Source organism: Artemia franciscana, chromosome 4 (assembly GCF_032884065.1).
Source record: "Artemia franciscana chromosome 4, ASM3288406v1, whole genome shotgun sequence".
Taxonomy (NCBI): Eukaryota; Metazoa; Arthropoda; class Branchiopoda; order Anostraca; family Artemiidae; genus Artemia; species Artemia franciscana.
Genome location: NC_088866.1, coordinates 37,246,617 through 37,274,576, shown reverse-complemented (window position 1 = coordinate 37,274,576; position 27,960 = coordinate 37,246,617).

Here is a 27,960-nt window from a genome sequence, read left to right as displayed (position 1 = left end):
GAAAAGGAATATAAAATTTTATCCGATTTTTACTTGAGTTTGGAAAGGGATATAATATAATGATTCTAAGGAATCACTTAAAAAATTTGGGCTATTACCCTATGATGATTCCCTTGGTTTGTAGGATTATTGAAAAGTAGCTCTCACTAGAAAAAAAAAAGCAAACCGATTAAGGACATCTTTTATAGCATAAAAATAAAAAATTTTAGTATTATTTCTTTTTTTTCGTTTCATTGGGTATCATTTCTGCAAAATGGCTCAGACCAATGATTGGCTCTCGTTTTCGTTCTGAAAAGGATATGTCATGATTAGGTTGTTGACAAGTTTGGAGTGAAGCCATCTTGATAGCGTAAGAACAATAGACTCGCTTTAGAATTTAAATCATAACTTCAAATGCTCTGTTGCATTAAGAGAAATAACCGGATCGTCGGAGTTCATATTATGGCTTATTTGATCTCCACTTTTATTAATAATAAAGCGCATTTCCTTAAGATTTTACAATTTAAGATTGTATATTACTCATTGTAGGTATCATTGCTGGTGACATCAAATTTTTATCTGACTAATCAATCCAATTTTTCTGTATTTTGTTCAATGACTTTGTAGTTATTAGAATCATATTTATTTGTATACTTATGTTTTTAAGATAGTTTGATTATATATGGATAGTTACTGATGTTACAGTTGGTGTGCTGTAAATGGTGTGCTATGAAAAGTTTTATAGATTAGTTTGTTTTTGTCAGGCTAGGTTCTCACTTTTGACTCCTAAATCGATACTAAAGTTTTTTATGCTAAGATTTTGTGTTTTCAGTAAAACACTAGTTTTCTATAATCTTTAAGATTAAGGAGTTTTATGATCTTTAAGATTAAGATTATGTTTAAGGAATCTTTAAGATTCCTTAAACATAAGGAAATATAATTAGTTGGTTCATTTGTACTAGTTATATTGATTCATGTTAGATTAAATAGAAAACAAGTTTTTTTTAACTAAAAGTAAGGAGCGACATTTAAACTTAAGACAAACAGAAATTATTCCGCATATGAAAGGGGCTGTTACTTCTCACAACTCTACTTTTTAAAACAATAAAATTTTAGCTTCAAGAGTGGGTGTTGAGGAGGGGACAGCCCCTTTCATATACGGAATAATTTCTGTTCGTTTTATGTTTTAATATCGCTCCTTACTTTCAGTTAAAAAACCTGTATTTTATATTTAATTTCTGAACATTTTTGAATTAATGAAGGCTTTGATTTTGGCTCATCGTACATGAATAAATAAAACGAAATTTACATATTGATTTTACTTTTTTCGCCTAATGGCTTTTTCGAAGTTTCGATAGAAAGATTTTGAGAAAAAAGTAGCGGAGGAGAGGGCTTAGTTGCCCTCCAATTTTTTTTACTTAAAAAGGCCACTAGAACTTCTAATTTAATTTACGAACGTTTTTATTAGTTTTTATTATATAAAACCTGGCTAAGGGTTGTGGTGTTGATTTTTTTATCTACTTGGAATTTTATTGCAAACCCTGAAAATATATAATCTCGATTCCCTTTTGAATGAAAATCGTTGACAAAGTTAAAAAACAACTGCTTCCCATTTACAAAAACAGTAAATCATCTGAAAAACAATCATATATTCGGCGCAAAACCATGACTGAAAAAATAAAACCCTATACTGAATTGAACGTTTGCCATTCGAATTCAAAATCTAACGCTCTAGTAACTGAACTATGGCAGCCGATTATTGAATTTAATCTATAAAAGATTCTGTGGAACCATAACTGCGTAACTTCCAACCCTTTCCCCAGGAAGTATGGAGCCCAGTTATTGCTACAGGGCGCGTAGTTATTGAACCGTAAAAGTATAATTACTGAACCTTATTCAGCCGATGCATTTGTAATTGCTTATTACACAACATATAGCTAATTACAGTTTCTATTGTAAAGAGTGAGAATAATAAACTATATTTCGAGAAGCTAAATTTTTGCTAACAGTAGGAGGGGTGGGGTACTTCAAGGGATAATCATTTGGAATTTTGAAGCCCAATTATTAGTTACTCTATAAATTTCTTCTTCTAAAGAAAGTTGATATCTTAAAAATTATTTTGAGGGCCTCAACCTCAGCTAACTATATTAAAAACAAAGACTTCGTGGTTAATTCTTTCAACGGACAAGATAGGTTCTTGTAAACGCCCATTTAAGGGTTTTGAACCATAATTATTACAATAGTACCGTTTATACTTTCAAGCTCTTCATCTTGAGACATGGCACCAAAAATGTTGTTTTTAGTACCATTTTTTACCTGCAGATGGTGAAACTTGTAACAAAAAACGTAGAAATAAGCAATAGTTTTTATATGAGCTAAAAAAATCTATGTACGACGTTCTGCTAGCCCGCTCGGTCCATCCCTTGAGAAATGGCACAAAATTGCCGTTTTCAGTGCCATATGGCCACTGCAGATGGTGTGATTTATAGAAAGCATGTAGAGATGAGAAATAACTTTTAAATGAGCCATTCAGCATCTCTCTATTTTCCGGTAACCCGCTAGCCCTGGAAAAAGAAAACAGAAGAAGAAAAGAAAAAGAGACACATAAGTGCTACCAATGCAAAGAAGTTGGTTTTCCTTGCCCTTCAAGTTGGGGGCTGTAATTCTTCAATGCAAGGTTTTCAACTATGCTCTTTCTAATGGTGTATTATTATTTTTTTTTTTGGCACCATTTTCAAGGGGTTTCAGTCTTTTTCGAATTTACCATGAAATTCTTTTCACAGTATACTTTTACTACTAAGATGAACTGAAATAATAGTTACCATCCTTGAATAAGTTTCAAATGGCAATTCTTCTCGCTAGACAGTTTTTTTTTTTCAAAACACGCTTCTTAACTTTTGGTTACTATGTGCCGTGGTTAGCTCTTTACTATGTTGCAGCTGCTGCTGCAACCATGATATGCTAACTCTCGACAGGGAACACAAGTTATACTCGACTCCAACCCTGTAAAAATAATCTGCGAATCTATTCAAGGTCATAAATCATATCAGTTAAGTACCCTAAGTATCTCGCAATATCCTTAGAGCAAGGCTGTACCCAGGGAGGAGGGGGTTGTCCTGTTTGACCCCCCTAGGATTTTTGTAGGGAAAATTTGTGTTAGAAGTATGGGAAATTGATGTTCGATATGCTCCAAGGCTTGTAGTATATCGAATCTTAATTTTGTGTTTTTCCTTGGTAAATTTTCACTTACCACATGAAGATTTGGCCAAATTAATAATAATAAAAAAACCACCAATTCACAAGAATATAGAGGGAGAAGAGGCAAGGTAGCCACCCTCTACTTCTTTGGCCTCCCCTCTTTGATTTTATTGGTACTTTTGTATTATACGAGAAACACATTCGAGAACTTATAGTACGACACTACCTGTTTTTCACAGTGTTAATACTAGACAATTAGCTTCGACTTGGTGGAAAAACATATTATAGCTATATTTTATTTCAATATTTTGTCGGTATTTTGGTTAGATTAAGTTACGTATTTAACATGCGTTCTGGGTACCCTCCCCTTCCATTTTTCTTTGCTGTAGTTTTTATAGCTGGAGGTAATTGTCTATTATTAGCACCACGAAAACGGGTAATTCCTCATGTTCGCGATACAAGTTGTCGAGGGGGTTTCTCGTATAATACAATAGTATCGATTTTTGAAAATATTTCGTTTGCGTTTTCATTGAAATCCCCTCTTTTTTCTATTTTTATTGACGGGACTGAGGGGAAAAAATAACATTAAAAAATATTTTGCCCCTCCCCTATATTTTCTTGAATTGACCCCACTGACTAGTGAGTTAGGACAAAAAAAAAGATTCAAAAATAATACCAAGTTTTTGTTCATAAGAACCAACTTGACAAGCTTAATTAATAAACATTTTACAGATTAATAAAGAGTCAGTTAATGATTGCTCTTTACATCAAGAAAAGCAGGGTCTATTGTTAAGATTTAGGTAAGAAAGAGAATATATTAGGTTGACAAGGAGAAAAAAAAAGTAAGAGAAGCTTAGAGAGGAACAGAAGTAGTTGAAGTAAATGTTTAATTTATGCGATACAAAAGATTTCCGGTCAAAACTGAAGGAAAATAACAATAAAGAAAGGTCCAATCATATACCCCAATGGCTGATACTTTGCCAAGTAATTTAAAGAGTATAGAAAGGGAATGTACAGAATTCAACATGATGAATTAAAGTGATTGTATGTTGTTTCCTATGAGAAAAAAAAGATGAGGATTAGGTAAGGGGAACATGGAACAACGTCTCCCCTTCAAGTCGGTTCTCAAAAATAATGGTTGAGTCAATAAGAAAATCATCTTTCATCTCCAGCACATTGAGTTTTTATTCAACAAACTTGAATGAAAGAATTTTTTGGCTTTCCAAAATGTTAAATTTCTAGATTTCCAATTTCTAGTTAAATTACTAAGTTAAATTAGTTAAGTTTCCATACATTTCAAATTAAATTACTAAGAGAAATCCAGCTTTAAATCGCGTAAATTACGATTATTATTTAGGATTTTGGCTTAGGGAAACAACTCTGGGTATAAAAATGACTAAAAGTAGAATTTAGTTGTGTAATCATTATTTCTAATGAAAAATCCAGAACCTGAAAAATAGTCGCAAAGCGTAACACCTGGACAAAAGGACAAAAGGACAAAGGAAACAAATTGACGAAGGAAGGTTAAAAAATTAGGCTAATTGGGTTCTAGTTAATTAGTTAAAATTACTTAATTGGGCCCTGAATAAAAAAAGTACAGACTCCTCAGTACTGATAGCTGTTAATAGCCATCACAATGTATTAGAAATTACAACAAAAGTACGAAAAAAATGAGGCAAATAAAGAAATAGACAAAATCGAAGCAGCAATGAATATAATAAGATAACTGCAACACCAGCCAAATGCGATTCAGCAAGATTAACCTAGTTTGAAATCGTTTTTAAACATGAGAGAGTGCTTAATTTTTACCATATATATAAACCATCATGATGGGTTAATTGACTTCTCACACATTTACTCGAGCAGTTGGGGTTACATTTCTGTAAACATTATCTGTCTCTAAAAAGAATAGCCTCTTTAGTGAATAGATATATAGCTTCATATACAAGACGAAAAACCAATTCGTTTATTTCACAAAAGCCTATTTTGAAATGATTCGAACAGTAGTAATGGAGATAAATTAAAAACCATAAATTTGTTTAAAATCTCAAAGAACACGCAGCCATGACAGGAACACAGTGGGCAATAAAACACGCTAGAGATAGATTTACTATGACATTTTCTACTTAAACTATTATTGTGTTCATATTTGGTTGTCACAGAAGTGATTGATACAAGAACATTATGCGATCAGAACATGATAGCTTAATTTAGACCCAGAAAAATTTTCTTCGAGGAAATAATACCCTTAAAATGTCATTATTTACAATATTCACATTAGTGTGAGAATTATTTTCTGGTTGAAGAACAAAAGATAAGTTAGATGCATTTTCAATCTATGTGATCCACAGGTTTGATTAACGTAGCGAGTAAAACATTCTTGTTACAATAATTATCGAAACTGAAAATACTTCATTTTGTATAACGGCAGCTAGGTTAAAACTTGAACCGCTTGATAGTGTTTTAATTGTTATGCAAATTTTGCTTTGAAGCTCTTATTATACTTAATTTTATTCTCAATTTTTTGAATTTGGAATACAAACAGCTGACCTTATCTGTTTTGCTAATCTTCTTTTTTCTTTTCTTTCTAGAGACGAGTTGGAAAGCCCCCAGAATAACCATGCAAATTTGTCCAAGGGCTTATATCGATTCATTTCCGTTCTGATCAGCTTACATACTATATATTTTATATAGCAAGCTATATGCATAGGATGGTTACCTAGGTGGTATCACAGCTCTATTGCGTTGCCAAAGTAAAGAGCGATGTGGGCTTGCAAGTAAAAAATTATTCTTACAACAATTATCTAAACTGAAAATGCATCTTATTGTATAACGGCATCAAGGTTAAAACTTGAACCGCTTGATAGTGTTTTAATTGTTATTAAAATTCTGCTTGGAAGCTCTTATTATACTTAGTTTTATTCTCAATTTTTTTTTTTAAATTTGGAATACAAACCCTTGACCTTATCTGTTTTGCTAATCTTCTCTTTTTCTTTCTAGAGACGAGTTGGAAAGCCCCCGGTACAACCATACAAATTCGTCCTAGGGGCTCATATCAATGCACATTCTTTCTGATCAATTTACATATTATCTATATATATAAAAATAAGTTGTCTGCGGATCTGTGGATCGTGGATCAGGTGACGTCACCTGAAAAAACTGGATCAGGTGACGTCAAAACTGAAAAAACTAAAAAAAAGGCAAAAACTACAAAAAAAACTAAAAACTAATAAAAAAAATAAAAAAGCTAAAAAACTAAAAAAACTAAAAAAAGGCAAAAACTACAAAAAAAACTAAAAACTAATAAAAAAGCTAAAAAACTAAAAAAACTAAAAAAAGGCAAAAACTACAAAAAAAACTAAAAACCAATAAAAAAATAAAAAAGCTAAAAAACTAAAAAAACTAAAAAAACTAAAAAAAGGTAAAAAACTAAAAAAACTAACTACAAAAAAAAACTAAAAACTAATAAAAAAAATAAAAAAGCTAAAAAACTAAAAAAACTAAAAACAGGCAAAAACTACAAAAAAAACTAAAAACTAATAAAAAAGCTAAAAAACTAAAAAAACTACAAAAAGGCAAAAACTACAAAAAAAACTAAAAACTAATAAAAAAATAAAAAAGCTAAAAAACTAAAAAAACTAAAAAAACTAAAAAAAGGTAAAAAACTAAAAAAACTAAAAACTAAAAAAAACTAAAAAAAGGAAAAAACTGAAAAATAAGCTAAAATAAAGGTAAAAACCAATAAAAAACTAAAAAAAAAAACTGAAAAAACTAAAAAAAGGCAAAAACTACAAAAAAAACTAAAAACTAATAAAAAAAGTAAAAAAGCTAAAAAACTAAAAAAACTAAAAAAACTAAAAAAAGGTAAAAAACTAAAAAAAATAAAAAATAAAAAAAAAACTAAAAAAAAGGAAAAAACTGAAAAATAAGCTAAAATAAAGGTAAAAACCAATAAAAAACTAAAAAGAAAAAAAGGAAAAAACTAAAAAAAATTTTCATCTAAAAAACTAAAAAAAACTAAAAAAGGTAAAAACTAAAAGAACTAAAAAAGAAAAAAATAAATGACGACACTCAAAGAGAAAGCGACCAGGACAAAAGGAATGTTCGATTAGCAATCAACAAAGCACCGGGACACAGGGAGTATAAATGACGACCAGGACATAAGTAAAAAAAAAACTAACAAAACTAAAAAGAAGGTAAAAACTACAAAAAAACTAAAAAGAAAAAAAACTAAAAACTAATAAAAAAACTAAAAAATCTAAAAATCTAAATAAACTAAAAAAGAAAAAAAAAGGAAAAAAATAAAGGAGAAAAACAAAACTAAAAAACGAATGTATATACAGACCGGGACAACAACTTTCAACTAGAATATACAAATATTCTAGGAAATACAAAAAGGAGTACAACAAACAACAGAGCAAAATAATTGAGACCCAAGCTCAGTTTTCTGCTTTTGCATTCCCATTTCGCTGCTTTTGCATTGCGATAGATGCCCTGAAAAAACAGCTTTTATTCACAGTACTTTCGAATTATATAGTTTAAGAGACGAAAGCTATCTAAATTTTTTTATTTACTTACTTGTTATTTAATGCCAAATATCAGAGTCCAAAGGACCAGGGTCAAAAAGGAGACATGTGCTCTGAACGTGTCTTACTTTTGGTTATGCAATCCACGCAGCGGATAACTCATTTTTATGTTCGTAACGGTACAAGATTCGACAAATATGACTGCACAGTCCAATTCCTTGTACTTAGTTTACCCATGATACATACATAAGTCATTTGTCGAACAAACTGGGATATGCCGCACTTATAATTTTCACAGCCGAGCTCCCTTTTTACACGGGATAGTTTCTGTTTTATCTTATTCTTAATGTTGCTCTTAACTCTTTTTTTTAGGAAACTTGTACTTTTTTACTTTTACACTGATGTTGGATGAACACATGCTGGATGAACACAGGGCGATAGTTTAATTTTGATAATTTTGCTTTATCCTGAAAAGTAGATGCAGTAAATTAACTTATTTCCTGAAGCATTGCGCAATGCTGTGCAAAAGTAAAATTTTGATTTAAAGGTTCTGATTAGAGGGAGTGGTAGCTCTTCTTGCATTCGGGTAATTTTAGTTACGTCATTGAAAACAAACATAAATTAAATAAAAGTTAAAGACAAAAATAAAAATTTAGAACTACCAGGAGTGTCCTATGCGAGTGGACAGACCTTTTCTCCATTCGTGATCTTCACTCTTGTTTTACATTTTTGTGATTCTTTAAGCACGACTTGGTAAACGCAACGGTTGTGGAACTGGCCCTTCAAAATACTGGAGGACTATAAAACATCAGTGAAAATAATTGGGGATTAAGGAGGAAGTACCTACCTCATATACGGAACAGTTTTTTTTCTAATTTAAGCTATTTTGTCACTTTATACTTCCATTTATAAAAAGGACTTTTTATTTATAGTGTATACAATGGGTGTTTTGGAACACAGTTGTTTAGAATACACTGAAAATGGTATTAAAAATGAATATTTCTTACACCTTTGATTTTTGTTTTAATTGAAGTATAGTAACGTTAAAATTCCAACGAAGAAAAAGAATTTCACGCAAGATAATGGTATTAAAAATGAGTATTTCTTACACCTTTGATTTTTTTTTAAATTGAAGTATAGTAACGTTAAAATTCCAATAAAGAAAAAGAATTTCACGCAAGAAAAAAAATCTACTACACCCTAAACCTTAGTTTTATGTGATCACTCTGTACTTTATCTTTCTGGGTCTTCATTTCACTGGAAAAGAGTGACCTATGTAAACTACGCATATGTTACTATAAATACTGCAAATATCTGCTTTATCTTCTTCTGTCGTATCAAAATCGGAGAATAATTCAAAAATACAAAACTCCTGATATAACTGCAAAACTACAGGAGCTTCATGATAAGTTATCGGCACAAACATATCGACGGCATACCCCATATCACGGGCTCATCCGTTTGTTCTGTTGACCTATATCCATGTTGATTTTGTGGTCTACTTATTGTTGTACTTTGTACCTTTGCTTTCGTCTGTTTGTTTTGTTGATTTTGTTGTATTTATCTGTTGTTTTCTTTTCTTATCTTCTTTTCATTTCTGATTTTTATTCTGTTTTCTCTCTTTTTACTCCACTATCCTCTCATTGTTCTGTGCAGTAGGTTAAAAATAAATTATTATTATTATTAAACCTTTGATGTTTACACTATTTTTTCTCGTGGTGTTTATGGTTGGTCTTTTTTTCTTATTTGTGTTTTGAAAATGTTTGTCAATATTTGTGTTTTAACAATTGTCTATAATTGTGTATTGATATATGATTGTTTTTTTTACTTTCTTTTTTTGTTTATACTCCGAAGTTTTGCATTTGTCTGTCTTCATTGTGGATAATAGATCAATAAATGAATAATAATAAATAAATTGCTTCACTTTTAGATTGTTTTGAACAATAATAGTGTTTTAAACGTGAATGGAAAAAACTAAATAAATACAGCTGTAAAATAAAAAGTGAAAAAAAAAAAACAAATTTCACAATACTTTGAGAACGAAAGAGCTAACTTGTTCTTTTTTCCTTTTAATGGAAAAATTTTCAGCTCAAATGCTTAGAAAGGTAATGAGTTAATAAAATAAATGCAACCACCATTTGCTTATACATATTATTTGCTTATGCATATATAGCTTTTTTCTTTTTGATTTGTGTTTTGAAAATGTTTTTCATTATTGGTGTTATTTTTATTGTCTCTTATTGTGTATTGAAATATGATTGTGTCTGTATTTTCTTTTTTTGTTTATACTCCGAAGTGATGTATTTGTCTGTCTTCATTGTGGATAATAAATCAATAAATGAATAAAACAAATAAACAAAATGTTTCATTCTTATATACTTTTGCACAAGAGCAGTGTTTTACACGTGAATGGAAAAAACTAAATAGAAATAGAAGTAAAATAAAAAGTGAAAAGAAAAAAAGTTTCACAATACTTGAGAACAGAAGAGCTAACCTGTTCTTTTTTTCTTTAAATGGAACAGTTTTCAGCTCAAACGTTTAGAAAGATAATGAATAAATAAAATACATACAACTACCATTTACTTATACACGTAAAAAGGGTAACGTAAAAGAGGGTAAGGTTATGGATTTTAGAAGCTCCTCTTATATAGGGTCATTTCCTTTCTTTTAAGTTTTAATTTCACTCTGAACTTTTATTGAATCTTTTTAGGAATAATGTTTGGTTAATATCTTAATATTAATATAATATTGCATGGTTGTTATAAGTAAAAAAAAAGTGGCTAGCATACATGTTAGAAGATTTTGCTAGCATTATTCTTTATTTATTGCCTCTTCCATATAGAGAATATAATTCCAACACACATAAAAACGGCAGTCACAAAAAACAAAGCATGTACCATCTTCCTGGTCTTGTAGAAATAAATCTTTGCTAAGTCTCTTTTATAATTAGTTTTTAACTCATGTTTCTTACTATAGAAATAAAATAATAACGATTTTGACCCCCTAGTTTGTGTAGCAGGTCAAATCTAACCAGGTTATATGCTAAACTCATTATCAACAAAATATCAAATTTTGATATTTTGAAAATATTTGAAAATATTGAAAATTTTGAAAATAGCAGGTCAAAATATCAAAATATCAACAAAATATCAAATTTTTCCTATTGATCCTGTCAGTCTGCTTGTTAAATGAGCAACAACTTGTTTTTTCAAATATCCTAACAATGTCAATCATCTATAAACAATATTTTAAATATAGCTTGTTCCCCAAATCCTTTCAGGGAATATTCCAGATGAGATGCAGCTGTTTTGTTATACATCAAATCCCCGATTGTTTATCCATTGGCATAACCGAAGTGGGGTGCAATCCAGGAAAGCTTAAAATTCTTGAATTAAATGACAATGCTGTCTCAAAGTTTTGCTTTGAAATTTAGTTTGAGTGATAGCCGGTGATGTAGTGATTCAGTTGCTACTCACAGGGGATTTTAACCTTTTAGTCCTTTTCCATTCCATTAGTCTATTCCTATTATTGGTGCTAAAATTCAATTGAATCCTAACTGATGTTTGACTCTTTCTCTCAACTCTTCTTTTTAAAACAGTAAAAAATTTAGCGTAAAGAGCGGGGCGTTAATGAGGAATCAGCCCCTTTCATATACGAAGTAATTTCTGTTCTTTTTAAGTTTTAATGTCGTTCCTTACTTACAGTTAAAAAAACTTTTTTTTTTATTTAATTTCTGAACGTTTTTGAATCAATGCATGTTTTGATTTTGGCTCTCCGCAGAGGAATAATTAAAACGAGATTTGCATATTTATTTTTTTGGCTAAATGGCTTTCTCATAGTTTTGATCGAATGATTTTGAGAAAAAAAAGCGAGGGAGGAAGCCTAATTGCCCTCCAATTTTTTGGTTACTTAAAAAGGCAACTAGAACTTTTAATTTTTTACGTATGTTTTTATTAGTAAAAGATATACATAACTTATAAATTAGCTTACGTAACAAACTTTTGTGTTTTCATGTTTTTATTACATATATGAGGAGTTTCACTCCCTCGTTAGTACCTCGCTCTTTACACTAAAGCTTAAATGTGTCCTAATTCATTAAAAATGACCTCTGAATCACAAAAGCCGTAGAACAAATAGTTGAAAATGCTAAAAATACTTGAGCGTAAAGAGCGAGATATTAAGAAAAGGTGAGCCTCTCGTATGCGTAATAATTTCTGTTCGTTTTAAGTTTTAATGCTGCTCCTTACTTCCAGTTAAAAACATTTTTTCATATTTTTTTTTTCATTGTTTTTTTTTCAAATAATGCTAGAAAATCCTGCGCTCCCTTCATGGAAATTTTTCTTCCCCTTGACATATTCCTATAAGGAAAGCTCCCCCAACATATCCGCCTCTTCTAAACCCCTTCCCCCAACCAAAAAATCCCCCTAAAAGTGTCTGTACACTTCCCAATAACCATTACTATATGTAAGCACTGGTCAAAGTTTGTAACTTGTAGCCCCTCCCACGGGGGCTGTGGGGGAGTAAGTCGTCCCCAAAGACATAGTTATAAGGTTTTTCGACTACGCTGAATAAAATAGCCATCTCAGAATTTCGATCGGTTGACTTTGGGAAAATAATTAGCGTGGGAGGGGGCCTAGGGCCCTCCAATTTTTTCGGTCACTTAAAAAGGGCACTAGAACTTTTCATTTCCGTTAGAATGAGCCCTTTTTACAACATTCTAGGACCACTTGGTCGATACGATCACCCTTGGAAAAAAAAACAAAAACAAACAAACAAGCAAAGTAATATATAAACACACATCCGTGATCTGCCTTCTGGCAAAAAACAAAAAATTCCACATTTTTGTAGATAAGAGCTTGAAACTTCTACAAGAAGGTTCTCTGATACGCTGAATTCGAAGGTGTGATTTTCGTTAAGATTGTATGACTTTTAGGGGGTGTTTTCCCCTATTTTCTAAAATAAGGCAAATTTTCTCAGGCTCGTAACTTTTGATGGGTAAGACTAAACTGGATGAAACTTATGTATCTAAAATCAGCATTAAAATACAATTCTTTTGATGTAGCTATTGGTAACAAAATTCCATTTTTTAGAGTTTTGGTTACTATTGAGCCGGGTCGCTCACTACTACAGTTCGTTACCACGAACTGTTTGAAACCTGTTTTTTTTCATTTACTAAATGTGAAGGAGAAATTTATATCAAAATCTACTAACGCTGCTACTAACAACTCACCGCAGCATCAAGCGGTTTGAACCCGACAGAGCTGAGCACGCTCCCCCTCCGTCCCAGTCTATTCAAAGCCTCCCTGTTTACACCCACCCAGGAATTTCCAACTTCCTTTAAATCCTTTTTAGCCCTATATGGTTGGCCAAAAAGGGGAATCTTTGGCAATCTGTCATCTTTCATCCGCGGAACGTACCTTAACCATCTCTACCTTTCTCTCATTATAGCCCTAGAAAGCAGGATTGAATCACATTTTTCGTACAGCCTACGCTTTGAAATACGGTCAGTCAGCTGGGTACCCAGAACAATCAGTAGGCAATTTTTCTGGAAAATATCTAGTAAATCTTCATCCGCTTTTCCGAGTGCCCATAATTCCGAGCTATATTTGACCACTGTTACCACTGTAGCTTCCAATATTCTAATTCTGACTTGAAAAACTTATCTTCTCATTTTCCACACTTTTTATAACTGTGAAAAAACACCCTGAACCTTGGCTATTCTACTCTTAACATCTTCAATGCTCCCATCGTCTTTACTGGTAAAAAAAACAAAAACAAGTTTTTTTTAAATGAAAGTAAGGAGCGACATTAAAACTTAAAACGAACACAAATTACTCCGTATATGAAAGGGGCTTTTCCTCCTCAACGCCCCGCTCTTTACGCTAAAGTCAGACTCTTTCTCTTAACTCTACATTTTAAAACAGTAAAAAACTTTAGCATAAATAGTGGGGCGTTGAGGAGGAAAAGCCCCTTTTCTGAGAAATCATACTTGATTTTCAAATGTTGAAGGGGTTGTTAACAGGTTCATAGCATATTCGAAAGTGGTATACCCATAATGATGTTGAAATAGTTAATTGAAATCATTTATTACCAATGGTTATGTCAATTGTATATCATTTGAAAAGGGCTACAGGACACCCTACAAATCCCATTGGGAATCTGCAGGCAACCAGCCACACCCAGGATACCTATAGCCAACTTGACATAACTCAGATACCTGCAGCCAAATTAATTTTTTACCTGGGTTACATTGTGTTAACTGATTTCAAGTTAGGTTCGTTTGGCTTAGGATAGCATGCGGAACGCTTACTGAAGCAAAATGAACCCAACCTAACATCAGTTAGCAGCATTTAACAATCAATAACAATTACATCACTTAACCATCGTTATCATTTAACAATCATTCATCAATTTTTCATTCTATGGTTCCCCCTCAAAAAGAAATATTCACTTGATAAAATCATTTACTAATAACCGGACAAATATACAAAATTCATTTCAAATTGTCTATGCCAACATCATTACCAGCATACCATGTCCAATTCTAATATGAATCTGTTAATAGCCCCTTCAAATTTCAAAGTCAATGAGTTTTTTTAGGGCACAGTTCTGAATTCAAGCTTCGATTTAGCTTGTAGCATCGATTATTTCCTTGAAACAGGTCAGTTGCCACAAAAACTCTCAATTTAAGTCTACAATTTTTTTTCAACTTAAAAAATTTTTTCCTACAGTTTTCTTCCAAAAATATTTTTGTGAAATAACTATTTGCTAATAACATGTCCATTTTACATAAAAATCATTTAAAATTGTCTATGCTTTACCAACATATCATGGCCAGTTCTAATTTAAACCAGTTAAAATTTCTTACATTTCCAAGATCAATAAAGGTTTCTATGGGTATATTCCTTGATTCAAGTTTGTTTTTAGCATGTAACATTAAACATTTCTATAAAACAGGACAGTTTAAAAACACTTTCTTGATTTAAGTCTGAAGTCTTACCAATTTAACAACCTATTATCCTATGTCCCCATTCCAAAGATATTCACTTAGTGGAACCATTTGCTAATAATGTCTCAAATTTACGTAAAAATAATTTCAAATTGACTGTCGCAACCTCATTGCACGCAAAACATATCCTCTAATAAGATTACGTTAAGGTTTCTCAGGGTATATTCCAGGATTTAAGTTGTTTCTAGCAAGTAGCATCAAGCCTTTCCTTAAAAAACCAAAGGAATGGCAAATCCTAGATTTAATTCTATTCTTTTTAGAAATATAACAGCCTAGATAGAGTCACTGGCTAATAGCCTATCAAATTTATGTATTATTTTAATTGCTTGTAGTAACTTCATTACTAGCATACCATGTCCAATTTTGATATGAATCTGTTATTAATACATTCAAACTTCAAAATCAAAGGCTCCTCAGGGTACATTCCATGATTCGAACTTCTTTGCAGCATGTAACGTTAAACATTTACTTAAAACAAACCAGTAACATGAAAAAATCCTTGATTTAACACTACAATTTTTCTCAATTTAACATCCCAGTGTTCTCTGGCCACTGTCAAATAAGCAACTGACAAAACCATTTCAATAGGCCTATTTTTAGGCCTATGCCTAAAATAACAAATACTTAAGAAAATAATTCAATTAAATATTTTTATTGAAAAAACTATATTTAGAATATCATCATTAAAAAAATAAATTAAAAGTGAATGCTTTTATTCTATAGAACACTTCATTATGTTTTCATTTGAGATGTCACTCATTTCATTTTGGAATCAGAAACAAGTTCAAGCATGGCTTGAGGTACAGCCTCATCACAAATTTTATCACTGGTATTATTGGGTCATTTTTCGTATCTGATGGTAAACTGTCAATAGTATTTGTACTGTTCACAGACGCTTTGCTTTTCATTAAATTCTCTTTAATTTCCTTGGTGATATTATTTGCCAGTGCCCTTTTTATTTTGTCAGAGAGTTCACTTTCTATTACCAGATTATTTTTACACAGGGAACAGTTCCGGCACTGAGACAAGATATGATTCAGGACATAAGTGCAGCAGTACGCCCGTCTTCTGATTACCTTCCGTTGGATTCTAACACCCAAAAAACCGTGATAATATTTATGCATAGGTAACGTCTTGCCAGCGCTGTGATCTAGATGTTGACCCTAATTACTTTTAGACTTTTCAATTTTCTATTCAATTTTAATTCAATCCATTTTATCTACACTCAATTACCAAAAACATAGACAACTCTCCCCTGAAGGGCACAACTGTGTCCTGTGTGGGAGCAAAAGACATTTAATTAACTAAATATCAACAATAATACATATCCCCCCTCCCAACCTACCCAACCCCTGTCAACTAATAATAATGACATAAAAATATTTATTAAAATACAGGGAGAGATACTCCAACTTTACCAAACTTTCAAAAATAAATTTGTATACATTTTTAAACAAAAACTGGTTTTTCAACTCCCTGATTCTCTCCGGAAGACGATTCCACACGTTCACGCCCGACTTTCGCAAGAAAAACTCACCTCTAAATGACTCTCCAGTATCACTGACTAGTAGAATCGCATTTATCGTCTCAAACTTATGGTAATGGGCAAGATCAAAATAAAAATTTCTAAAATAAGAAGGGCAAAGCTGATTTAAACTCTTATAAACAGTTACACCAATCTGGTCTTAACATATCTTTTTTACCGGTACAATACATAATGACTTAAAACAGCTAACCGCATCGCTACAGTTAAGACGTTCCCCTAAAATACGAAGATCTTTATTTTGCATAGCCTGCACTTTTTTAAAGTGCAGGATTTATTGCCTTGTCAATTACTATTAATTTCAGGCTTCCATTATCTTTAAGTGCAAACATCTTTGGAAATTTTACTCAGGTATATCCACGATTTTGACAATGGAAATTCTTAGTCACTCCAAAGGAATTTAACTTCTTGCTGTCATTAAAATGCCCGCAAATATTTGCCAAAAGATCCCCATTGATGCTTTTTGATAGTTGAAAAATTTTCCTCTGTCAGTTTTTAATGCTACGATAACTTTATGATGAACACACACGCTCTTGAAATATTATCTCCACCTTTTAAAATAAGATGTGAGTGTTTTTTCTTCCAATGTACAAGTAATACTGTTAGAAAACGTATCATAAACTAGTTACAACCGAAGACCAGCCATAGATTACCACGGAGGCAGTCACGTACATAATTCTTTAATTGACTTGACTCGGAACAGAATTGATGGAACTGGAACAGCGTAATCAGAGGCAATAGTGGGGGATGAACTTATTCTACATGGGGTGGGAGCACGGAAATGTTTTATTCAAAAAATGTTTTAAATTTTAAGTTGTTTCTAAAAATAAAGCGGAACTGTTTAAGTCGCCCAAATAGGGAGACGGGGGCTTAAAATGCCAAGGATTCACACAAACTAACAATGAAATGGCAAGTTCCCACTGTTCAAATAAAAACAGTGGTCAATTTTAGTTTATAATTTTTTTGGTCGGAAATAGGTTTAAAAAGCCTTAGATGTAATAATATGCGCCAAAGGCTGCCATCATTTGGGTACATTATGCAATGCTGGACTCAATTACCAGGAGTCATCAGAATAAATACTATTGAGGAATTTTTTTTATGTTTAAACGATCGATTCTAGCGTGAACGAATATTGTTGCGGGGAAATGCTTGAAAAAATGCATGAAAAAATTTGTGATAATGCACGCCACAGGGTGTCGTGTTCCATGTTCTTGTAGAGTAAAGGTTGAGAATACTTTGGTGGAATAATAGTAAAATAATTTATAGTATAAGCCTTATTTAAATGATAAAAAAATATAAAATTAGAGACGAAACATTGTAATTGACTATAATGTTTTGCTAAACTAAGCAGTGTTGTTAAAAAATTAAGAGCCATATATAAAATACAAGGAGCGGAAGGTTGTGACAAGACGAATCAATGGATTAAAAGTATGATTTATATCAAGAAAAGATCTGAAAAGGGTCTTAGGAATGATAATATCACAGTGACATCACGGCCCAGCCCCATATTGCCATGTTGTTGTGAATTGACATGGTGTTCACGAGGAGGTGGCTTGAGAAACACAACACAATAGGTTTAAAGCCTAATTTTTTATCCAAAAACTATCTGAAAAAATGTCTAAGGAATGGTAATATGTATCACATGGATTTCATGGGCCAGTCAAATATTTCCATTGTGCCGTGAATTAACATGGTGCATCACGAAGGGATTGCTTGTGAAAAACACAAAACAATGGATTTAAAGCATAATTGTATTAAGAAAATTCCTGAAAAAATGCCTTAGGAGATATGGTCTATATGCATAGACTATATCTATATACAATATGCATCGTCTTGGCTCAAAAACGAGGTATTTTCATTAAAACCTCTCGGAAATGCCTCTTAAGATGACTTTCAATTACTTCTAATTACAACCCTCTCGCTCCCCCTAGAATTGGTTGCTAGGGTTCCCGCCTCTCTTTAATTAATAATTTTTTGTTTTTGTTTTATCCTTTATCAGCTTGTTCAAGTTTTGTTCTCCGTTTGATGAGTTTTACCTGCTCTTTTTTCTGTGATTTTATGATTTCATAAGGTTTGTGATGCTTGGTAATCAGGATTGCATAGTCTTGGCTCAATGAAACGTAACATTTTTTTAAAGACCTCTTAAAAATATCTCTCGATATGGTGTAAACTTCCCTCTAATAACAATCCTCTACCTTCACCTGGAATGGGTTGCTAGGCCTCCCACCTTTCTTTAATTTATGCTTTTTGCTTACATTTTGTCCTTCTCTGTCTTTTCACTCTTTGTTTTTCCGTTTGTTGAGTTTTAACTACTTTTTTCTGTGACTTCGTGACTTTATAATGTTTGTTCTTAGTAATAAAAATAAAAAGTCTGTGTCTTACAAAGCAATGTCTAGGTCATGTTAGAAAATTAATACAATGTAGTGAGCTGGTGTGTTTGATAGATTAATAGGCAATAGCGAGGAAATGCTTGCGTGCTGTCGAGTATAAACGATTAGATAAGTGCAATCAATAGCTTAATTGATCTAGAAAGTGTCCAGGAAGCTTTCCATACGTGGGAAAGCTTATTTTGTAGAATCTTCTTCTTGTATCATAATATAGGAATAGATTGCTGGTTAAGGTGTATAACGCACAGTACCCATGGGAGGAAATCTATTTTGATTTCTAGAGCAGACAAAAATTCTTGAATTCTAAAGATTCACGCAGAAAAAATAGATGAAAAAATCTTGAAGAAGATAAAATCTTGTAAAGCCACGTACTTAAGAAAAATTCTCTTAAAATATTATACAACATTCCACGTTTTTGCCGTAATTAAGTGACAGTCAAGTGTGTGCCGCCATTACTTAAAATCCAAATGAATCTTGATTTGACAGGGCCCTGAAGGTTTTTTTCCTGGCCCTCACGGGTTTTTAGAAATATAAAATGACAACCAAAAAAAATATTGTCATAAGTAAACAAACAAGCCCGAATTACGTAATAAACAGGTGTAACACACCGTTACATAACAAATAAAATACAATATAGTATTGCATAAGATCCTTGTGCTCGTAATAACGTCTTAAGGGGCTAGTAGCTTCAATGGTATAGCCTCTATGGGCGTGCTTAAATATATTGACCCAAAACTACTATTACCATTCATAAATTCGAGACGAACTTAGTTCCCGCTCTATACGTTAAATTAATCTCGCATTTTACTACCGACAGTGCAAGTGATGGTATAATATTTTGACTCGAGCAAACTAATAATAGCTTTCTAATGCAAAACTATACTAGAATTCAGTAATAAAGATTACAAAAGTTATAATTACGTGGAACCTTTTTTTTTTCAATGCATAGTTATCTTTCAGAAAAGAACGGGTTACGCATTATCAACTTCCTACTCGCAAAATTATTAACAGGATTACATCCCCAGTTGACTATTCTGTAACATTGAGTATTTTGTATCTTTAAGAAATGATAAAGATAGCCTAGCGAATAATGAAGAAATAAAAGAGCGATCAACCTGTCATGATTTAACACCGATAAAAATTTACACACAGCAATCAAAATTGCCGCTCACCATCTGGACCACACGAAAGAAGTGGTTCTTTTTCAATTTAGTTTTACAATGAGTTAAGTATAGCCTGTGATACGAACCAAACAATTAATTACAGTTTACAGTAAATAATGTCCAAATGACATTATTCACAATTACCGGAAAAGATAAAAATGACATACACATATACCTTCATAAAAAAAGAGCTGCCAGGTTGTAAAAAATTGTTATTAAAATCAAAAATTAACTAAAAGCAGTCAGAATTAATGACAATAAAAAAATATAGTACTATTGTTGCACTTGTTTTGTTAGTGGTTACAGCTACAGTAAATTAGTTTATAAAACCTGAAAGTACTAGCTGGGGCAGGGGCTGTTACAGAATGATTTTAGTCTTCTTTAGAGTAAAATTAATACCATTTTTTTCAGAAAAGCCTCTGAAATATTTAAAATACAGTTTTTGGTGAATATCTAAGTCTATTTCTGAAATGTGTGGTTAACATATTTCTATGTTGGATTTTTGAATTATAATATTTTGTATTTAGGCTATAGGCCAATCTGATCACAAAATCGTCAACCCACTAAATACCTGATTTTGACGAGAACCACGCCCCATTTGTGCGGTATCTTCTTGAGTCAGGCAGGTACGCCGGAATGTCTTTTGTTCTTTGTAGTTTTTATTTTAGGTTGGGGGGGGGATGTTTTGATTAGGATCTGTCTGCCGCACCACTGACCGCTATAACTACTAATATGCCGATTGCTACTAGTCCTATTAAATATAAGGGCATTACGAAACATTCAGGGAATGTTGAAGAGGATAGTGAGCAAAATTTAAACACTTTACGTAGATTCAAATTACTAAAGGATCGTAGCAGCTATATATCAAGAACAGCTTAGGGTATAAGTTGAAATTTCAGTGAGTGAAAAGGGGGATGTTGAACCAACCAAGACGTACTTTAATTGTATCACCCTTACTGCTTTTCCTGCAATTACTAATGCTACTATTAAGGTTAATGATATTAAGAATACATTTTTCAAAATTGTTGCGGAGTATGTTAAGTTAATTTAAAACACGCTTTATGTATTCTGGTTGTCAATTGGCTGTATCAACAGTATACCAAGAACGGCTTAGAGCATTAAGTTGGAAGTTACAGAGCAAGCTGAGGGGCATGTTAAACTAATAAAAATACACTATATCCATACAACTACTACTACTAGCAGTAGTACTTCTATTGCTGTTAATACTAATATTGCTAAGGCTAATGGTATTTATGATGTTAAAAGTAAAGATCACCATCTAGTAGTGTCTAAGGTTAATTTAAAGCTGAATTTTCGGAAGGGTAACTCCCTCCCGGAAGGTTATGATGTTGGTAGACTTCAGGATGAAAATTTGAGAAAAAAAATTCCAGGAACAGTTGAGTACTAAACTTGAGGGTTTAAAATTTAACAATGTGGAAGATGGAAGGAATAATTTCAGAAAAACAATTTGTGAAGTTGCTGATGGTGTCCTAGGGAAGAGTGCTAAGACTGCAACTAGGAATATTAGTGAAAAAGCTTTAGGTTTAATAGAGAGTAGAAGGGGTTTGTATAAGAATTATCTGAGTGATAGGTCGTATGAAAACAAAAGGAATGTAAAGAAAGTGGAGAAAGCATTAAAATATGAACTAAGGAGATGTGAAGTGGAGGCGATGGATAAAATTGCTGAGGATCTTGAAGATGCGGCTAGACGGCATAATAGTAAAACATTATACTGGCATGTTAATAAATTGAAAGGGAGTAGCCAATCCGGACTAGTCCCAGTTAAAGATAGAAATAAGGGCACACTTAGTGATAAGGAAAAAGTTAAAGAAAGATGGGTGGAACATTTTGAGAATGTGCTAAACCGAGATACAGTTGCAGGAAAAGATATCGATGAAAATGAAAAAGTTTGTGATACCTTGGATGTGAAGGAAGATTTGTTTAGTGAGGAAGAATTAGCGACAGTATTATTAGGATTAAAAAAATAATAAGGCCCCAGGTGCTGATAGTATGATTAATGAGTTTCTTAAATATGGTGGCTCTGAGGTTAGGAATAAGCTACTGAAGATTATGAACATGATTTTTGAAAAAGGGGAAATACCCAATGATTTTAGGAAAACCTTAATTAAACCACTGTATAAGAAAGGTGACAAGAGTGAGTGTCGTAATTATCGAGGCATTGGTCTGGTCTCTGTAGGTAGCAAATTACTGAGTAATATGATACTTTTTAGACTGAGACGTGCTGTAGACAAAGTTTTAAGGGAAGAACAATGCGGTTTTAGAAAAGGTAGAGGATGTGTCGACCATGTTTTCACTCTTAGGTTTATAATTGAGAAGTCCCTTCGTTGTCAAACACCTTTGGTCCTTAGTTTTATCGATTATGAGCAAGCTTTCGATTCTGTTGATAGAACAGCATTAACAAAGGTCTTATCGTTATATGGTATACCAGAAAAATACATTAAAGTGATTTGCGCTATGTACGAGAATAATACTGCTGCGGTTAAGGTAGGAAATGAGGTTAGCAACTGGTTTTGTATTAAATCAGGACTTAAGCAAGGTTGTGTTCTATCCCCCTTTATATGGATCATTTTGATAGACTTCGTCTTAAGGAGCACAGGAAAGGCAATTGGAGACCATGGAATCAAATGGGGAGGAAGAACGCTCCTGGATTTAGATTATGCTGATGATTTAAGCATATTAGATGAAAGTGTGAGCAAAATGAATGAATTTTTAGAGGTTTTACGAGTTCAGGGTGCTAAAATAGGCTTGAAAATTAATGTTAAGAAGACTAAGTCACTAAGGTTAGGAATAAGTGAAGATGAACAGGTGACCTTAGGTAACGAAAAGATTGACCAGGTTGGGAGCTTCAGTTACCTTGGTAGTATTATTAGTAAAGATGGTGGGAGCAGTGAAGATGTTAAAAGTAGAATAGCTAAAGCTCAGGGTGTTTTTTCACAGTTAAAAAAAGTTTGGAAGAATAGAAAGATAAGCCTACAAACCAAGATTAGAATATTGGAAGCTACAGTGATGACAGTGGTCAAATATGGCTCTGAAGCATGGGCACTCCAAAAAGCAGATGAAAATTTACTAGATGTTTTCCAGGGAAATTGCCTACGGATTGTTCTGGGTACACGGCTGACTGACCGTATTTCAAACAGTAGGTTGTACGAAAAGTGTGGTTCGATCCCGCTTTCTGGGGCTATAATGAAAGAAAGGTTGAGATGGCTAGGCCACGTTCTACGGATGAAGGATGACAGATTACCGAAGATTGTCCTTTGTGGCCAACCGTCTAGGGCTACACGGAAAGCAGGTCGTCCTTGTCTGGGTTGGGAGGATGTCATAAATAAAGATTTAAAGGAAATGGGAACTCTCTGGGAGGGTGTAAAGAGGGAGGCTTTAAATAGATTAGGTTGGAGGAGGAGCGTGCGTAGCTGTGTTGACCTCAGGCGGCTTGGTGCTGCAGTGAGTTATTAGTAGTAGTAGTAGTAGTAATGGTATTTATGTGAAATTTTCAGGGACTGTTGAGTGGGATTTTGGGCTAAATCAAAACAAATTATTTGCATGTAGTCTATCGACAGAACCTATAAGAAACATCCTAGAAACATCCAAAAGTATTAAGTTTTAAAACATTCAGAGCATGTGAAAAATATGTTGTACTAGAACAAAAAGGTACAATCTGAATATCATTACTACCTACTACTAATTCTACTACTGCTATCACTAACACTTCTCTGTTGCTCCTACTATTAATTCTGCTGAAGTTTAGATTAAGAAAGGTATAGGGTATACGCCTTACCCTAGAATAGGGTATAAAGTAAAAACTTTCACGGAAACCTTATGGTGCTTTAAAACTAAATCAATAGGCACTGTATGTATACTGACTACAATTAAGAAATCTTAGCAATATCCCAAGAACTGCACAGAGTATTAAGTTGAAGCTTTCAAGGCTACTACTATTACTACTTTTGCTCTTACAATTCAACTAACTAAAAAGAGTGTAAGCGAAAGTGTATAAAAAAGTATAGCAAGGTAAGTTGAATGGAAAGTTTTATTTTCCTAAAAACCTGGCCTATAAAACTAAAGTAAACGGTGTTTATATTTGCCAAACGTACTCAAGAGGTGAAGTTAGGTTAATCATAATTGGCTATATCAAAACATTATGAAAATATAATACTTTAGTTTTTATAGTAACATAAATTGGGCTATTTATTTGCACAGTAGGGGGGAAGTGGGCTAGCTTTACTCCCCCACCCTCCTGTAATATACAAATATGTAGCCCAAGCTATACAAGTCCAATACATTATATCACCTGTCATTTGTCTTTGTGGCTGTGCAGCCGGTTTTCTCAGATCTTACGTACACCAAACTTCACGACTGTATTTGTTAAAATACACAAGTGCCAAATAAACAATAGTATGTGTGTCTAGGTTTTCAAAAGGGAGTATGATATAAAAAATCGTCGAAAATTTTCTCGAACAAATAAAGAGTATCCTAAACTGTGGATTCTTATCAAAAACATAAAAGGATTTTAAATATTCTTCTCTTTTCCAATGAAAAAGACTATGTCAACAAGATACGAACAAAAGTTAATTCATAAAACCCTTTTCATAAAATAAGTTTTCCAAAGCAAAGTAAAGAGCGACTTTAAACCAAAAAAGAGCAAGAATCAAGTCAAACGATATTCCAAGCGTAAAACCACCACAAATTACAATCAATAAATAAAGAAAACCAAAAACGAATAGAAATAGCAATATATAACATAATATATAACCTGACTTCTGAAGACCAGAATATAATTTGCGCTTTACTGAAAACAAAATACCGCTGAACTATTTTCACTGTTTTAGCATGAATAAATTCACAATTATTAAGACTTAAAAGAATACATATCAGAATATGTATATTAAACATCCGCATTCACCATCCACATGTATATATCAATCCACATCCATTTGTTGTTGTTTTTACAGTAATCTTGGTTATTTTGTTTTTTTCCATACAATGAAAAAAAAAACACTCAGCACGAAATAAGAATTGTTTTAAACAAAGTGTAAATTATGTTATGGTTTTCAGAAAAATTGAAAAATTGTCGGTTTTCAGAGTAATTGAAAATAATTTTTAGTTGGGCGTAAAACCAACTCGTCTTAGTTTCTGCTCCTTTTGAGTTTTAGTCCGCTATTTATTGTAATTTCTGTCCGTTTTGGGTTTCATCTATTTACTGAAGGGGGATTTGTGGTACCCTTGCGCTTGGAAAACTATTTGATCTGATGTCTGCTCGTTTTGGGTGTGATGTAGCTTCTTGCTTTTCTTTAAAAACTCCTTTTTTTGGAAAAGTTTTTTTTTAATTAAATAAATAAAGAAACAAGTTTTTTGATCTGAAAGTAAAAAGTAACGATAAAACGTCAAACGAAAAGAAATTATTTTCTACATGAGCGGTACTGTCCCCTCCTCGATTCCTCGGTCTTTTCTGCGTGGTGAGAAAAGTTTCCTGGGTGATTTTTTTACGGAGGGTGGAGGTGAACTCCCGGCACTATCTGAAAAACGATCAGAAATTAATTAAAAATAATAAGCATTTTTGAACTAAAAGTAAGAAGCAACGTTATAATTTATAATGAAGAAAAATTATTTTGTGTATGAGGGGACTTTTCCCTCCTCAATCCCTCGGTCGTTACGTTAAATTTTGGTTTTTGTCACAATTCTTTAAGACAGACTGCTTAAACTTAAGGGCAATTGAATTTGAATGAGAAGTATTTTTAAAAAACTTCGATACTTTAGTATGAAGAAGTAGGGTTGAGAAGGCAGTCCCCGTCATATACGAATAATTTCTTTTCTTTTAAATTTTAACTATACTCTGTTCTTTCGCTTGGAATTTTTTTATATTTGACTTTGTTGAAAATCGACTAATTTGATTTGAGTCTGGATTTTTTTTTCTGGGAATATCAGCAGCTGAACGGCCACCAAGAACAAATACCTCATCACCAGAAATATCGGCCCCAGCCGAAGCAAATTCTCAACTACATGACTTCTTCAGCCTTCCTGACTACTGGCATCTCTATATATTTTTCTCTATTTTTAATGGTGAGTGGCGACTGATTGTTGGCAGGAAAGCCACTTCAAAAGTAGATATGCATCGACTATACCGCGGTATATCAAGATCTAAATTCCGACAGAAGGAAGTACTGTTTTGTTAATTTAGATTCGAGAAGATAGGACATCACTGAACGGCTTTTCTGTCATTTTGAAGCATTTCTATGCCTATTCAATGACTAGGCAATGCAGTATATAACACCTATATGTCAGTTAGCCACACTCAATAAATCAAAGATTAACAACTTCAGGTCGAAAAAGGAAAAGCATGTTTTTGTTTAACTGATGCTGGTTACGAGATTCAATTTTGACAAATTTACGGTTGAACAACATCGGATGTAATATCATGAATATTTACGAATCACGACGGAGCCTTATACATTACTGAATGGAAAGCAAAAAGTATGCGAGTTGGTATTTTCTTTTCAAGCTTGATTAAATGGAAAAAAATTTAATATATCGTCAAAAGAAACTTGATACGTCATGATGAAACATTTTCAAGAGGCAAAATTTGAACCAGGGACACAATCGCCCACGACTAAATATTAGATGTTAGTCATCATTGTGACAATGTCATCATTGGCAATACCAGTCAAATTTTCTTAGGAAAGTTCATAAGGTAATCGAAAAGTTAGACAACTAAGTAGCACACATCTTCCAAGCTAAAATCCCAATCTTTGTTTCTTTTAATTGTGTTTTGATGCATATGTGTCACTATTAAGAAATTAATAGGGTAAGCATTTTTTTTGCATCACTTAAGACCCTAAAGCAATTCCTTCTTTAATAGGGGTGGGCTGATGGGGGCGGACTCTGGTAGATGAATTGCGTCTGTCAGAGTCTCCTTCGATAATGGTTGCTGTATGCACGCTTTTTATAATGAAAAACTAAAATTTTCAGGCGAAAAAACTGTTTTATTTTCTTTTGCCATATTTGTTTTTATAGGATTCAGAATTCTGATTTTATCTTGAGTGATTTCAATTTCCCTATCCCTAATACAGTGTAAGTTTTACTTTTGTTTTCTAATAGTTGCCTAGTTCATCCAATTGTGTTTACAAACTATTAACCATTTTACATGGCAAGATATTCAAGTCCATAAATGTATATATAACAAATCTTTATTTATATCAAAGCTATAACCAGAAGCAGGCACCGTGATCTCATTCAATACAAAAATTAGACTCTCCCCACTAAATACTAAGGGCTAGACATACAAATATATAAAATTCTTTTCTATGGGTTTGAATATATTCTCTATAACATTTGAAGAAAATGCACGCGGATGTAATAGCTACCGATTATAAATAAGTCCATGGAAATCACCTAAATTCCTTAATAAAATACATTAAATTTATGTATTACCAACATGTTGACAGCTAGGTCATCTGATGCTACATTTAAATCCGGACGGCAGTTTATAATATGCGGAAATGTTTCAATTCAATTTATTCAAAAAACGGGTAGCGGAGAAGCTGAATATTCGTTTAGACGTCAAAAAATAAATATATACAATCTACAGTCAACACTTATGAAATAATTAAAAATATTCCTAATAATCCAACTACGACTATGAGAGCATTTTGCACTTAGTAGGCTTTTGTTTTTGGAAGGGCAATCCATCTTGGGCGAAGGAAAATAGTTTTAAGGACTGGAGAGGCCAGGAACCGTTCTTACAGGATTAAAACTAAAAGGTTGAAGCAGAACCGAATGGACAGCTTCTCGATTATGGTTGGTATCGAGCTGAGAAGTGAGCAGTTATTCAGGTCCGTAAACAGATGCTGTGTTGCTCTAATTTGTGTCTATCACGACTTGTGAAGGAGTTCAACCGACAAGATAAATCTGTTCATAGAAAGCCTGCCTTTACTTTAAAGCAAACCATTTTGAAAATAAATTATAATTTAAGCAACTCAATTGAGATTGGGTATTTGAAACTTTCCCAGTCAGCATTCCCCAAAACTCAGATTTTAAGTTTTGCCAGGTAAAACCTGGTAAACGAGGAAGCGTAAAAAGTGCTGGATACCACCCTTAAATCAAATTTACTTATATTTAGGCGTTATGCTGTTACAAATCT